The sequence below is a fragment of the Erpetoichthys calabaricus genome, chromosome 7 (genome assembly GCF_900747795.2).
Source record: "Erpetoichthys calabaricus chromosome 7, fErpCal1.3, whole genome shotgun sequence".
Taxonomy (NCBI): domain Eukaryota; kingdom Metazoa; phylum Chordata; class Cladistia; order Polypteriformes; family Polypteridae; genus Erpetoichthys; species Erpetoichthys calabaricus.
In genome coordinates this window covers 1,791,686-1,808,734 of record NC_041400.2, presented here as the reverse complement: position 1 = coordinate 1,808,734, position 17,049 = coordinate 1,791,686, and the positions used below count along the sequence as shown (strand labels likewise).

Genomic DNA, 17,049 nt, shown 5'->3' with positions numbered 1-17,049 from the left:
AATGGATGGATGGATGGAGAGAGATTCTACATTTACTTGCAGTTTTGATACTTCAGTACACTTCTCCGTGATCAGTTTTCTTCTGAGTAACACCTCCTCTTACTTGAATCACTTCCATAGAAGTCTCTCTGCTTTTACTCAGGTATGGCTGCTGGGTGCTGTTTTGTCATATAGACCCCTGGGTGACCCCATTTTCCCCTTGTATACTCTTTACTATGTTGACTTTACCAGAATCCCAGCCTTTAGCCTTGAGATGTTAAATCAGCGTTTATACCTGTGCCCTCGGGCATCAAGATGGAGTATTAGAACAAGACAGAGAAAATGTCATGTTTTATTGATGCATTATGGATAACAGGCCTAAAATATAAGGAGGCAGAATAGAAATGAGGACTGATAAGAGAATTTGAATACAAGCTGGGTGGCATGAGTCGTGGCTAACAAGTGAAAACGCCATTAACAGACACTGGGACTCAACATATGCAGGCTTAAAAAGCAGAACATCTAAATAATAAAAAAGACTTTATGACCAACACCCTCTGAACCCTACATTATTAACCCCTCCATTCGCTATATATTGTCTTTGATTCCTATACATCTAATCATTTGCCTCTGATGGGGACACCTGGTAGGTTTTCAAAAGCTTAGGAATAAAAACCATTTTAAGATACGTGACTCATTTTCTCCCTTTGTGGATTTCTAGCAACTAATATGCAAACCCTGCGGTGGGTTGGCACCCTGCCCAGGATTGGTTCCTGCCTTGTGCCCTGTGTTGGCTGGGATTGGCTCCGGCAGACCCCCGTGACCCTGTGTTCGGATTCAGCGGGTTGGAAAATGGATGGATGGAATATGCAAACCGTATCACAGACCTGCGCTTCCATAGTTATACAAACACACACACACACACACACCAGTATACATCCATTCATAGGTCTGATTATTTGGGTGCTCACCTACCAGGCAGCGCTTGTGGTTGATTGGCCATTCAGCAAACATCCACCGAGCCCTCTCTATTGCGAGAAGCAGGTCATAAACCTGTCAAATAATACAAAGAGACTACAAAAACACAACACGTGTTTCGCCCTAATTGGGGCTCAACTGGCGGACGCACCTTTGCTTCCCCTTGGGGAGATCGAACCTTGGAAATCAATGCCTGAAACGAAGCCTCAGATGTTGCACCACGGCGGCTGGTTTACTTACTTGACAGGGTGTAAGTCAGAGTATTATATCCATAGGCCTGAATCTCTGACGTCCAAGGTTCAATACTCGTGTACTCTTTGTATTTTTTGACAGGTACCCTATAACCCATAATTATATATGTGTGTGTATATAAAAGTTAGTTTTAGTTAGCACTGTTTTCTTTAAATAGGCGGCACGGTGGCGCAGTGGTAGCGCTTCTGCCTCACAGTTAGGAGACCCGGGTTCGCTTCCCGGGTCCTCCCTGCGTGGAGTTTGCATATTCTCCCCATGTCTGCGTGGGTTTCCTCCCACAGTTCTAAGACATGCATGTTAGGTGGATTGGCGATTCTAAATTGGCCCTAGTGTGTGCTTGGTGTGTTTGTGTGTGTCCTGCGGTGGGTTGGCACCCTGCCTGGGATTGGTTCCTGCCCTGTGTTGGCTGGGATTGGCTCCAGCAGACCCCCGTGACCCTGTGTTCGGATTCAGCAGGTTGGAAAATGGATGGATGTTTTCTTTAATCACTAGTTGTGCTACCCATCTAAGACAGGCTGGAATCGAAGTCATCGACATTAAAGTTAATGTTTCTAGTGCACCATATATTGAAATGCATGTATTAATAAAGTGCCTTGCATTTGCATTTCCAACAAATGGCACATCACAAACGTGTAGTGATAAAATGCGATTACTACAAATGTTTGTGATGCACCATCTGCTGACAATTGCAATGCATTTTTATTACAATAAATATTTGTGATGCACCATCTGTTGGAATGACAGAGACAGGATGGACACACAGACACACAGGTACTTATCCTTTTATTATGACACTAGCTGTGTAAGCCCATGATGTAAAAAGCTTGGGGTCCTAGAAACTAATGAAATCATCAGAAAAAAAAAAAACTGAAACACAGAGATGTCAGGTAATTGAAACTCTTCTGGGCATCTCTCTCCTAGGAGGTTTAGTTTTGGCAACGTGCTCACCTTGCTTGCGTGTTTGCGGCTAAGCAAGTTTCTCTTTTTTCTCGACAGTTTTACTTTGGTGACAGAGTCGCTTTCTTTTTCTGACTCGTTAAGTAGCCTTGCTGTAGCCTTGCACTTCCAGGCCGGACAGACAGACACACACACACTTCCAGGCGTAGACGTTTATATATAAGATACCAGGGGGCTTTGCCCCCTGCTCGCTTTGCTTGTGAACCGCACGGCCTGCGCTACATGCCAGCCACTTCACATCTCTGCCACTCGCGTATGTAGATTTCACTTTCACCAAACAACAAATCTTTAAATTCTCACGGATAGGCCTCTTCATTGGGAAGAAACACGACTTTTCCCTGATGGCAACACCAATTAGACGATCTACAAGTCTCTGACTTCAAGTTTAAATCCAAACAATATATTTGATCTCTTTTCGCTGTTCCATTATTTCACTGAGTAATAATTTCCGTTTGTTTGCGCCAATGTTTTTAAATTCTTTACAACGTTCTACTTTGTCATCGACTCTTTGACTTTTAGTTCCGTCCCCGGGTGTGGTTAAATCTCTTGGCACAAAGTCTCGTCCCGCAGGACGTGAAAGTGTCTCTCTGAACAAGTCTTGTCTCATCCCAGTATTTTTTATTATAATTATATATATATATATATATATATATATATATATATATATATATATATATATATATATCCATCAACATTTGTTCAGTGTAAAGGTGAATCACGTACTTGAGGGCATCACTGGAAATTAAGGGGAAGAGCATTTAAAACTGAAGTCAGGAAACACTTCTTCACGCAAAGAGCTGCGGGACTCTGGAACAAAACAAAACAAATGAGACATGGAGTTGAAGGAGAAACCTCAACAACAGTATGTGAATTTCCCCTTGGGATTAATAAAGTATCTATCTATCTGACCTTTAAGTAGAATCTGGATGAGATATTAGGACAGCTTAGCTATTAGCTAAACAAACGGGCTTGATGGACTGAATTGTCTCCTCTCGTTGGTCAAATTTCTTAGGTTCTTATTTTCTCTGAAGGCATCGTTCCTAGCACCTTTATACTTCATGAGTGTAAGAGAGAGAGGTTAGGAGCACCCGCTGATACAGTGCATTGCCGCACCCACCACACGACAAGCCAACTCAGGATCCAGATTAGGACCCAAGTGCAGCCATACAATGGGTGACACCTCAGCACCACACTAGTTCAGATGGAATGTAATAGTAAGTGATGGTGTAAATGACACCCAGCCACCCCCTTGGCTTTGAGTAGAATCATCACAGCCAAACCTGAAGAAAGGACCGGGGACAATGAAGTATGGAGGGTCTGAAATAAAAACAGTGAGTTTACAATTTCAGAATGTTGTGAGCAGCGATTGATCACTTATAGCAATGTGTGTTTACAAGAATGTCTCAGAAAAACAGGACCCTGAGGACTGCAAATTCAGAAAACAAATACAAACTCTGCGACATCAGCTTGCTTTAGTCACTGCATTTAACGTTTTCCTACAAAACGAAAAAAATGTTCAAATAACCAAATATTCATTTTAAGATGATGGTGCCGTTGTAGCTTAAATTTCACCAAGGTAGCTCAATAACATATATATGTCAACTAAATCAGCAAATTTAATGCAATCACAAAATTCAATGAAACTGAAGTATAAATTATTGTTTTTAAGCAGGAATCTTTACCCACAATTCCTTTTTACTGTATGCAAATATGGCAATCAAACTATCCAATCACCGAGTTTTCTTTTTTCCCCGCGAGAGGCGCTTTAACGTGCAGAGAGCGAATCTCGTAGATGGGACTGAACGGCACTCGATGATATTCGCCAACTTTTAACACGAAGGTTTTATGTCAACCCATTCGAGTGATGATTAAAGTTTGAACGTCATCAGCCTCGTGCAATGCGTTCACGCGCTGCTGCAGTCCTGTCTCATCGTTTCATTTTAATGGGCCGTGCCCGGGTCTTCTATACCACAGTTTCTGTATTAGTATCATTGTCATCATTATTGTTGCTCTTGCTGTTATTGGATTGTGTAGCAGAACATCTGACGAAACAATACAATCGGACGGTCGCATTGTGTCCGAGTGTTCGTTGGTCTGTATTGTTTAATAAAATTTGAGCGCCCCCCAGCCCCAAACTGGTCGCCTAATTGGTAATGCCGGCCTTGACAAGAGTCGCCGCGCTATGGTCGCTCTCGGCTTTCCGCCCTCGTTTAAAATGACTCGCTCACTTATTTATAGCGCAAATGTCCGTTCCTTCTCCGGTTCAACGGCGTTTTTAGAAACACGGCTATCCCGCCCTCGGCTTTTCTCTCTGCCGTGCATTTGGTTCGATTTTTCTAGCAAACAGGAGGTCCGGCTGTGGAGTCTCAGAGATTCATTGTGAATTTTACCGGACCGAGGAGAGCCTCTTAAAGGAGTCGTTTGGCCCACTCGATGTAATCTCGGAGTCGCTCAAATACTCGGAAGCAAGAACGCAAACAGCAGCAGCACGCCGACGACTCCCCGCGATGTGCGCGAACGCGACCAGTTAACGTTTCCGCGTCGCCAGGCTCCCAGATAGATTTGTTGGATAAATCACGCGGCTGGATGTGCTTTATGGTTGTTTTGTTCCTTCTCTTTTCTCAATTCCAAATCTTTGACGTGTGACATTTTTTTTTCTTACATGATTAAAGACTAACTGGAACAAAAAAAAAAGTTTGGCACATAGTGCGGCGGCCTGTCACGTCTTCATTATTGGCAGGCGACGGCGGCCAACGTTCTGGTTCTGCGCTTCACGGTAGCGTCGCGTCGTCCCGTCTCTCCAGCTGCTCGTGCGTCATGTGTGCCGATTGAGGGCTTTAATAAACCGGAGACTGAGAGGTCAGAACTGCGTCGACCCTGCCGGGGCGAATCGCTCCATCCCCCTCGGCCGCTTTCCTTTTTTCCTCTTCTACATCTGCATTTTATTTCGCTTATGAGGTTTTACCTTTTCAAACTCAACAGGTCCCTTTCCGTATTGAAAACTGGAATTAGTTTCACGATCCCCTCCCTCCCGGCCGCTTCGCTTCACTTCAGGCGGCGCCCGTCGCCATTCATTTTACTCCGCGGTCTCGTTTCCCTCGTTTTTCTTTTCTGAGCAACAGCGATGGCCATCGAAACAAAAAAGAGGAAGAGCTTTACTTAAAATTGATGTCTTTCTCAAGTGGTGAGTTAGAGTGAAGGAGGAGCTGGAAATTGTGACTTCATTGCAGTGGGGCTTATAGCACAGGCCATTTAATAACATGGAGAGTGTTTTCCATTTGACTCCTAATTATATAATGGGGCCCAGTGTTACCCATTTGCCATGTAAGACATAGTGACCCAGATGTTACCCATTTATTACCTAACAACGTCCCAGTGTTCTCCATTTGCCATCCAAACACATACAGGACCCTGGCGCTACCCATTTGCCACCAAAAGATTGTGGGTTCGCTTCCCGGTTCCTCCCTGTGTGGATAGCGCTTTGAGTCGTGAGAAACGCGCTATATAAATGTTATGAATTATTATTATTATTAAAAGACATAATGTGCACCAGTGTTGTCCATTTGCCAGCTTTAGACAAACAGGGACCCAGTGTTACCAGTTTGCAGCTAAAGATATAAATGTCCTGGAGTGGTCCATTTGCCACCCAAGCACACACTGAGCCCTGGTGTTACCTAAAGCATTAAGCATGCCAGGCTTCTCTGTGTCCCAACTAACAGTTACCCAGTTTCCTGGTGTTACCCATTTGTTACCTAAAGATGGAAACTGTACCAGTGCTGCCCATTTGCCACCTTAGGACATAACCAAGTCTCAGTGTGACCCATTTGCCACACAAGACATAAAATGTGCCAGTATTGTCCCTTTTCCACTTGAAGAATAAATGGTCCCAGTGTTCTCCATATTCCATCCAAACAGATTACAGGGCCCTGGTGTTACCGATTTGCCACCTAAAGAAATAAACAGTTTCCATGTTGTCCATTTGCCACATGGACAGGTCAATGAGCAGATATCATGCCTAGGTGCCATCTTAACACATGGGCACGCTGGGCAGTTGTGTGGGCTCCATGTTAATCTATGTATGTTATGACTTGCTGAGTGCTTGTGTAGGTAGGGGACCCCAGTGCACTGCTTTGCCCGGGGGCCCATAATGCTGTGAAGACGGTCCTGATCATGTCAGCACATTGAGACCCCTATTGATGAAAGAATCGGTCAGGTGTGGTCACCGGCTGCTGTCTGGGTGGGTAATGCATAAAGCACCTGGAGCTGGGTCTGCAGGGGCCGAGATGTGGGTCAGGGTGGCGGCGGTGCCACACATCACCATGACGAGCGCCAGTCCGGACCGCCTCTTACAGTTTAGTCTTTGGCCCTCCCTGTCCAGGCCTCTCGCTCTCAAAGCAGCAGGATTGGCCTCCTCTAACCCTGCGAGTGGTTTTTACGATTGTTTCGTTCAGATCTTTCATTTTAATGCATCCATTTTATTTTTTGTTAATCAGATGACATGTGGGGCCCAAGATACACCCCGGTCACCAAGTGGACAGCTAAAGTACAATCTGTACATCTTCTGAAGATCTGCGGTAATTGGGCGACGTCGTGAATGAACCACACAACAAAACAGAAACGGACTGCAGGATGAATACAATTACGAGGTAAGAAAACAACTGCAATCAATCACTGCTAATGCCGTCCGTAACATAAAAATACTGACAACTGCCGTTAAATCTTGTAATACGCTCAGGCTAATTATAACAAATATCATGCAATAATATAATTAGCTGGACATGCAAGAAAAAAAAACTAAACACAGACTTGAAATCAGCAAGAAAAACACAAGAAAACCCACAAACGATGATCTCTGAGGAGCGTAAAAGAACAGAGGCACAGTTATGAAAGGCACTATACAGGGCGTCCATGAAATCCGTGTGCAATTTAAAACCGTCGTAGCTTTGTGAGTTATCTGTGCTAGAAAGAATTCGTAAAAAGGATTACAAAGCTTGACGTATCTGGTTTGGTTTGTTTTTATTGTCTTTAGAAGTTTTATTTTTGCCATATTTGGGGAACTGAAAATCCACGAGTGTGTTGAACATGAAAGAGATTCTCCCAAAGTTAATATGTGGTGTGCTTTGGGAAAAAATCGAGTCGTAGGGCCATTCTGTTTTGAAGGGCGTGCTGTTAATGGTGATGGCGGACGGCCGGGACGCCCCTTTGACACTCAATCCGGGGGAGCAGCCATGAGAGGCTTCTTACTTCCCCCAGAACACTTGGTGGCAGCCCCCCTGGGTCGCATCAGGGCCACAATCATGGAACTTCGGAGCTCAGGCCTGTTGGGCTCTGTGGCCACCTCCCAGGGGGTGCTGCATGGCTTCCTGGGCCCGTATGGGATGTGATGTAGCCCACCCGCAAGTGCAGCCTGAATTAGGTCACCTGGAGCACTTCTGGGTGGGCTAGAAGAGGAGCCAGCAGCCACTACTTGAGGCGCCGGAGTCGGAGGATGGAGTATTTTGTTACATTTGGTGTGCTTGTGTGGGACTGTGCTAGGGCTGAGGGACACTGGGAAGACATGGCCCCAGCTGAAGAAGATAAAGTCTTTTTGTTTGATTTTTACACGTGCCTCCGGTGTCAGTCTGTGTCGGGCGCCTATATAGCGCCTTTCACACTATTTAGAAATGCTGCAAAATGACTTTCTTCCTCAACTTGAACAATTAGGACTGATAGAGAATGCAGTGTTTCAACAAGATGGCGCTCCTTATCACTTGGCTTTGCATGTTAGACAGTTTCTACATGACAAAGTCCCTAACAGATGGATTGGAGGAGGTGGATCATTTTCTTGGCCTCCACATTCGCCAGATTGGACTCCATTGGATTTCCTTTTATGGGGAGAAATAAACGGATGTTGATTCAACCAAACTTCGAGCTTCAGAAGACTTGCAAGCGAGGATAACTGATGTGATTGCTGGTATTACTGAAAATCAGCTTGAAAATGCGAGAACTACAGAATCGTATTACTCTTTGTATTAGTGAGGATGGTGGACATGTTCAAAATTAATAAGAACAATAAAAAAATGTAAGTGTTTTTTCTTTCTAATCCTTTTTACAGATTCTTCCTATCACATATACTTTCAAAGTTACAACTACTTTAAATTGCATATGGACTTTATGGACACCCTGCACCGTATTGATCAGCAGCTCTCACCAACTGTTATAAAACCTGATATGTCACATCTTCTTGGTCAGTGGAGCTGCCAGGTGTTTCTAAAATACGATGTCCATACGAGCTTCTTCCATTGTGCTGTGACCGGAATGAAGACGTATTTGGCCATCACCACTACCATAGATCATCAGGAAAGACCCAGTAAGTCCAAAAACTCAATTTTGAAAGAATGGCAGTTACTAGATGTGAAAGACACTATATAACCAATAATAATAGATGGGACAACTACTCTCTAGACCAGGGGTCGCCAACTCCAAACCTGGCTGCAGGTTTTCATTCAAACCCTTTTCTTAATGAGTGACCTGTTTATGCTGCTAATTAACTTCTTTTGAATTCATTTTATTTGATTTAATAATAATAATTCTTTGCAGTTTTATAGCGCTTTTCTCACTATTCAAAGCGCTCAGCAATTGCAGGTTAAGGGCCCAACAGAGCAGAGTCCCTATTGGCATTTACGGGATTCGAACTGGCAACCTCCCGATTGCCAGTTCAGATCCCTAGTCTCAGAGCCGCTACTTTTTGCTCTTGAAGACTCAGACCCCTTAAATGTTTCTTTTTATTTAATTAACAGTCAAACAATAAATAATGAGATACAAAATGTGCAGCACAGGGTAGGCGCCCCCCGCTGGCCTCACCGACACCTCTTAAATGAAGTGGGACACTCGAGGGGCTGTCTAATTGTTCCCACCCAGTTTTAAGCAGAATTCACTCCTGGTTGTCTTCAGATGTATTCTACTTCTGGTGTCAGCAAGACTGTGGAGGGTCCCAGCAGCACTGGGGTAACCCCCCCCCCCAACCCAAAAATTGCACTGGGCAAATGTTAAGTGTTTTCATACTTGGTTCGTTTGCAGCAGAGGTCACTCAGTCCAGTCCTGGAGGACCATTGTGGCTGCAGGTTTTCATTCTAACCCTTTTCTTAATGACTGACCAGTTTTTGCTGCTAATTGATTTAAATTTGAATTCATTTTATTTGATTTGCTCTTGAAGACTCAGGCCCCTTAATTGTTTCTTTTTATTTAATTAACAACCAAACAAGAATGAGATACAAAATGCGCCAAAACAACTGGTGTCCATCACACAATATCTGAAAAGAAAGAAAGGTGAAGGTCTCAGGAATGTTGGTCTGCTCAGGTCACCCAAAACATTTTAACAGCGCTGCTCTTAGAAAAGAGAAAATCAATAATGTCAGAAATGTCTGCTAAAGCACCACGAGAGCAGCAACAAGCCACGGAATTAAAGAACGAGTTTAATTAACGACAAGAATCGGCGCCTCATTTAACAGCTGGTTGGAGGTTGAGGCCCTGACTTAGTTGGTCTTCTGTTGGCAACCTCACTTCACATTTCATTTCTGTTTGGTGCCATTTAAGGAAAGAAATGAAGCAATTCAGGGGAACGATGAAGAAATTCAGGGGAACAAATCTTAAAAGAGAAGTCAATTACAATGAATTCACAAGAAATTAATTAGCAGCACAAACCAGGCACTCAATTAAAAAAAAGGGTTGGGATCAAAACCTGTAGCCATGGTGGTCCTCCAGGACTGGAGTTGGCGACCCCTGCTCTAGCCAGGTAATTAACAGAAACCCAGTCATGAAAGGCACTATATAGTGGAGAGATCAATATGAAAGGCAGAGTGTAATAAGATACAAAGGATGATCTATCTGTCTGTCTAACGCAGTGTTTCCCAAACTCAGTCCTGGGGGCTCACTGTGACTGCAGGTTTTTGTTCCAACCAGACGCCTAATCAGTGACAACACCTGAGAGCACTCATCTCATTTAATTAGCTGTTTTTTTTTCTTTTACTTGACATTCAGAAAAGCACAGCAGCAGGATTTTTACATTTATAAGACATTTAGAAATATTTCTGCTTTTTCTATAGATTTAAATGCTTAACTCTCTTTTGTTGATTTCATTCTATTTTGCCCTTTCTCTGTGCAGTTTTTCTCTCTTTGTTGTATCTTATTAATGACAATTTAAAACAAGCAGATCAGACACCCAGCAAACAACACAGAATAATCAAAGGCTGCAACTGCTTTGGAGTCAGACCCACTAATTAGTAAATAATGGATTAATTAGACCAGGGGTCCTCAATCACGGTCCTAGAGGGCCGCAGTGGCTGCAGGTTTTTGCTCCAACCCAATTGCTTAATAAGAAGACAACACATTACACCGATTTTAAAAACCCTACACTGGCTGCCGGTTAGATTCAGAATTGATTTTAAGATACTCCTCTTAACCTATAAGGCACTAAATGGTCTAGCCCCTGCCTACTTGAATGTCTTGCTCCATCGTCACAATCCCCCTCGTGTTCTTAGATCAGAAGATCAGCTGCTCCTAACCGTTCCCAAGGCACATTTTAAAGTTCGTGGTGAAAGGGCTTTTTCCGTTTGTGCACCTAGGCTCTGGAACTCCTTACCTTTAGTGGTTAGGCAAGCTGCTTCAGTCGCCACATTCAAATCACACCTAAAAACGCACTTCTTCACATTGGCTTTTAATTCTTAACCTGTCTTATTTCCACTTGCTTTTTGCTATTTCTCTGTTTTATTGGGTCCCCTGACCTGTTTTTAGTGTCTCTGTTTTAATTCTCTCTTAATGTTTGTTTTTAATATTTTGCTTTTAGTCTTGCTTGTTTTAACTGTACAGCGCTTCGGTCAGTTGTAATGCTGTGTTTTTAAGCGCTTAACAAATAAAAATGGTATGGTATGGTAAGAAGCACTAATTGGTCAAGTAACACTTTTGTTTCACTTTAGTTGTCTCACTCGTTAAGATTTTGAACCCTTATTACTTATTTTAGTCTTAAACAGCTGTATTCTTGGTTTTTAATTGCTCCTAATTAGTAATAACATGCAAATGACAAAAAAGACCAGCATTTATCCATTTAGCTTGTTACCATTTACACCTGTGTGTATTTATCATGCACTATTGGACTTAATGAAAAACTTGGAAGGAAAGTGAAGAGAAAAAGTGAAGGACTGAGAATTACTCCTCCATTTTAGCTTTCAAATCATTTGGATGATATCCTTAGAAAGGGGAAGAAAATCTAGGATATGAGAATTACCTGACATAGCAGAGTTAAAGCACTAACAAGCCATGAAATTAAATTATTGGCAATAATTGCTTTCTAATTAAGCAACTGGGTTAGAACAAAAACCTGTAGCCACTGCGGCCCTCCAGGACTGTGATTGAGGACCCCTGAATTAGACAATTAGAACACCTAGAAAAGTAGAATGAAAATCAAGATGAAAATACTGTTAAAAAGAAACAATATATACATTATTCCCATATAACTGCTTGGTACATTTGAATATTTTTTTTTTTTAGCAAACTTATTTTTCTAATTTCTAGGTTGTTCCCTAAACACAGAACTTGGGAAATAACACATCACTTAATTAGCCCAGGAGTTCAATTAAAAACAGAAGCTGATTGGAACAAAAGCCTGCAGCCACAGGGGGTCCCCAGGACCGAGTTTGGGAAACGCTGCTCTAACAGGATGATCCAGTGACCCAAGAGGCTGAGCTCCACAAACTCTTGTGCAGAATGTGAAAGGTGCTACATGACAGATAGGCAATGCACTATAAAATATAGAAAACTAGTGGAGAAAGACACAATCTACAGTAGATGACATATGTGAAAGGCACAATGTGATGAAAAGACAGAAAGACAAACAGAAGTGAAAGGTGCTCTGCAACTGACACACTGAAAACACCGTCATGTAATCAATAGAGACACTCTTGTGGAAGGCACTATACAGATATATAGACATGGCACAGTATAACAAGACACACAGATATGAAGGCACTATATAATAACAAAGACAGGCAGATCCTCATGGTGAACACAACAATCCAGGCACCCGTGCCGTCACCTTGGGGGTCCGCTGTCATCTCTGAACCCTAACCTGCCCACAAATGAAAGCCCACTAAGCTGTCTGCCATATGCTTGAACTGGCTTCTCATTCCCACTCCCAATGCCCCCTGCAGCAGCCTCGTCTCTTTAAAAGACTGAAGGTAATGGCAAATAGAACACGAGACAAGAAACTCTGAGCACCTCACTGCTGTTAGGTGTGGGGGATGCCTGCCCCCCTTCTTGTTTTTTGTCACCTTCTCTCCCTCCGTCTTTACTCTTCCAGCTCTTGCATTGTGTCAGTGTCCCTGAATTCATCAAACGGCTTACTGCTGTCCTCCACTTCCCACATTTTACTTTCAGTAAAGCCTCGAGGTTTTTTTTTTTTTATATACAGTGCATCCGTAAAGTATTCCCAGCGCTTCATCACTTTGTCCACATTTTGTTATGTTACAGCCTTATTCCAAAATGGATTAAATTCATTTTTTTCCTCAGAATTCTACACACAACACCCCATAATGACAACATGAAAAAAGTTTGAGGTTTTTGCAAATTTATTAAAAATAAAAAAATGGAGAAATCCCATGTCCATAAGTATTCACAGCCTTTGCCATGAAGCTCAAAATTGAGCTCAGGTGCCTCCTGTTTCCCCTGATCATCCTTGAGATGTTTCTGCAGCTTCATTGGAGTCCACCTGTGGTAAATTCAGTTGACTGGACATGATTTGGAAAGGCACACACCTGTCTATAGAAGGTCCTACAGTTGACAGTTCATGTCAGAGCACAAACCAAGCATAAAGTCAAAGGAATTGTCTGTAGACCTCCGAGACAGGATTGTCTCGAGGCACAAATCAGGGGAAGGTTAAAGAAAACTTTCTGCTGCTTTGAAGGTCCTAGTGAGCACAGTGGCCTCCATCATCTGTAAGTGGAAGAAGTTCGAAACGACTACGACTCTTCCTGGAGCTGGTCAGCCATCTAAACTGAGCGATTGGGGGAGAAGGGCCTTAGTCAGGGAGGTGACCAAGAACCCGATGGTCACTCTGTCAGAGCTCCAGAGGTCCTCTGTGGAGAGAGGAGAACCTTCCAAAAGGACAACCATCTCTGCAGCAATCCACCTATCAGGCCTGTATGGTAGAGTGGCCAGACGGAAGCCACTCTTTAGTAAAAGGCACATGGCAGCCCGCCTGGAGTTTGCCAAAAGGCACCTGAAGGACTCTCAGACCATGAGAAAGAAAATTCTCTGGTCTGATGAGACAAAGATTGAAGTCTTTGGTGTGAATGCAGGACGTCACGTTTGGAGGAAACCAGGAACCATCCCTACAGTGAAGCATGGTGGTGGCAGCATCATGCTGTGGGGATGTTTTTCAGTGGCAGGGACTGGCAGACTAGTCAGGATAAAGGGAAAGATGACTGCAGCAATGTACAGAGACATCCTGGATGAAAACCTGCTCCAGAGCGCTCTTGACCTCAGACTGGGGTGACGGTTCATCTTTCAGCAGGACAACGACCCTAAGCACACAGCCAAGATATCAAAGGAGTGGCTTCAGGACAACTCTGTGAATGTCCTTGAGTGGCCCAGCCAGAGCCCAGACTTGAATCCGATTGAACATCTCTGGAGAGATCTTAAAATGACTGTGCACCGACGCTTCCCATCCAACCTGATGGAGCTTGAGAGGTGCTGCAAAGAGGAATGGGCCAAACTGGCCAAGGATAGGTGTGCCAAGCTTGTGGCATCATATTCAAAAAGACTTGAGGCTGGAATTGTTGCCAAAGGGGCATCGACAAAGTATTGAGCAAAGGCTGTGAATACTTATGGACATGGGATTTCTCAGTTTTTTTATTTTTAATAAATTTGTAAAAACCTCAAGTAAACTTTTTTCATGTTGTCATTATGGGGTGTTGTGTGTAGAATTCTGAGGAAAAAAATTAATTGAATCCATTTTGGAATAAGGCTGTAACATAACAAAATGTGGAAAAACTGATGAAGCGCTGGGAATACTTTCTGGATGCACTGTATATAAACAGTGCACAGGTTTCTTGAAAAAGTCCTGGGACCAATAGGTGGGTCCTCCATGAGTCCTAATACTAACTCAAGGGTTCCGGTACCTGAGTGTTCATTTTGGCCCTCTTTAACACCAAGTCACATTACATAACTTTCACAGCGACTTTCATTTATATAATCTTAGTGAGGCAGCAGAGTCCTGTGACTGCTAGTCGTGTGGTCTGACATCCGCAGTGACCCAATCTGTGACTTGTTCCTCAAGCAGGTTTGATTTGGTCCTTAGTCTTGGGGCAGGCTCTGCATAAATGTGGAAGCTGACAGCCGATGAGCACTCAGGCAGAAGTACAATGCATATGAAAAAGTTTGTGACCCCCTCTCAGCCTGCATAATAGTTGACTCTCCTTTCAACATAAAAGGTAACAGTGGTATGTCTTTCATTTCCTAGGAGTACTGCGGTGTTTTCCGAACAAAGATTTTTAGTGACGCAGTATTTAGTTGTATGAAATTAAATCAAATTTGAAAAACTGGCTGTGCACAAATGTGGGTCCCCTTGTCATTGTGCTGATTTGAATGGTTGGATGAGCTCGTTAAGCCTTGAACTTCACAGACAGGTGTGTCCATCATGAGATACAAAGGGATTTAAGGTGGTCAACTACAAGTTGTGCTTCCTTCCCTTTGACTCTCCTCTGAAGAGTCACAGCATGGGATCCTCAAAGCAACTCTCCAAAGATCTGAAAACAAAGATTGTTGAATCTCCTGGTTTAGGGGAAGGCTACAAAAAGCCATCTCAGAGGTTTAAACTGTCAGTTTCTGTAACTGTAAGGAATGGAATCAGGAAATGGAAGGCCACAGGCACAGTTGATGTTAAACCCAGCAGGTCTGGCAGGCCAAGAAAAATACAGGAGCAGCATATGAGCAGGATTGTGAGAATGGTGACAGACAACCCACAGATCACCTCCAAAGAACATCTGGCTGCAGATGGTGTATCTGTACATCGTTCCACAATTCAAACATCTGTATGGCAGGGTGATGAGAAAGAAGCCCTTTCTGCACTCACACCACAAACAGAGTCGCTTGTTGTATGCCAATGCTCATTTAGACAAGCCAGATTCATTTTGGAACAAAGTGCTTTGGACTGATGAAGCAAAATGGAGTTATTTGGTCAGAACAAAAAGCCGTTGCATGGCGGAAGAAGAACACTGCATTCCAAGAAAAACACCTGCTACCTACTGTCAAATTTGGTTCCATCATGCTGTAGGGCTGTGTGGCTAGTTCAGGGACGGGAGCCCCTGTTAAAGTCGAGGGTTGGATGAATTCAACCCAAGATCAACAAATTCTTCAGGATAATGTTCAAGCACCAGTCACAAAGTTGAAGTTACACAGGGGTTGGATATTCCAACAAGACAATGACCGAAAACACAGTTGGAAATCTACAAAGGCATTCATGCAGAGGGAGAAGTACAATGTTCTGGAATGGCCGTCACAGTCCCCCGACTTGAATATCATCGAAAATCTATGGGATGATTTGAAGCAGGCTGTCCATCAAATTGAACTGAACTGGAGAGATTTTGTATGAAGAATGGTCAACAACACCTCCATCCAGAATCAGACACTCATCAGAGGCTATAGGAGGACAGCGTCTAGAGGACAAAAGGAGGCTCAACTAAGTATTGATGTCATATTTCTGTTGGGGTGCCCACATTTATGCACCTGTCTAGTTTCATTATGATGCATATTGCATATGGGCAGCACAGTGGCGCAGTGAGTAGCGCTGCTGCCTCGCAGTTAGGAGACCCGGGTTCGCTTCCCGGGTCCTCCCTGTGTGGAGTTTGCATGCTCTCCCTGTGTCTGCGTCTGCTGTACTCCGGTTTCCTCCCACAGTCCAAAGACATGCAGATTAGGTGCATTGGCGATTCTAAATTGTCCCTAGTGTGTGCGCCCTACGGTGGGCTGGCACCCTGCTCGGGGTTTGTTTCCTGCCTTGCGCCCTGTGTTGGCTGGGATTGGCTCCACCCTGTAGTTAGGATATAGCGGGTTGGATAATGGATGGATGGATGGATGCATATTGCATATTTTCTTTTAATCCAATAAACTTAATGTCACTGCTGAAATCCTACTCTTTCCATAAGGAATGTCACATATTAAAAGGAAGTTGCTACTTTGAAAGCTCAGCCAATGAGAAACAAAAATCCAAAGAATTAAGAGGGGTTCCCAGACTTTATCATATGACTGTACAATGCATATAAAGGCAGTGACAAGGAATGAGAAACGCTGATGTTTTGCACCCCACAAACAGGGCCGAGTCTGCAGCTGAACTTACTGTACCTGTAAACTGGCGCAGTCAGGCAGGACGTTAGTGGCCATGAGAACAACAGCTGAGCAGGCAATACTTTGACAATGTGAAGTCACCATGGAGCCAGTAATTCAACACACCCTGCAATACTTAGCTGTGTAATCAGACATCATGATCAGCAACTGCACTCATCAAGTTTGAGAAACCCTCAAACTCGAAGGCTTGCAATGTGACGCTGGCTTTAGGTGTCCCTACTTTAGGTGTTCCTTACCAGGAATGGTGCAGGGACCCTGCAGACTTCACAAAGGCCACAAGACCCCTTTGCTTCCAATGTCTTTTACCTACTACTGTCTAATAAAACCCATAAGAATGGCTGTCAACACAACATGACAAACATCAGCATAACTGGGGTCTCCACTTCAGTAGCCAAAGACACCTTAAAACAGATCAGTTACTGGACGTCTCGGGTGTAATGGGGTTTCGTCCCGTTTTTGACCACTGGAGTGTAGTCAGATCTCAGATGTCAGTCCCCTACAGTCATG

The 17,049-nt window shown here is 43.6% G+C and overlaps 1 long non-coding RNA gene across 1 annotated transcript in view; it reads left to right on the top strand.

The window, feature by feature from the left end:
• The window catches only part of LOC127528804 (uncharacterized), a 96,135-nt gene extending 79,870 nt beyond the window's left edge, over positions 1-16,265 (top strand). Inside the window, exon 3 of the long non-coding RNA XR_007935415.1 lies at positions 16,145-16,265. This is a non-coding gene — a long non-coding RNA (uncharacterized LOC127528804). The remainder of the gene's footprint in view (positions 1-16,144) is intronic.
• Positions 16,266-17,049: the final 784 nt, after the last annotated feature.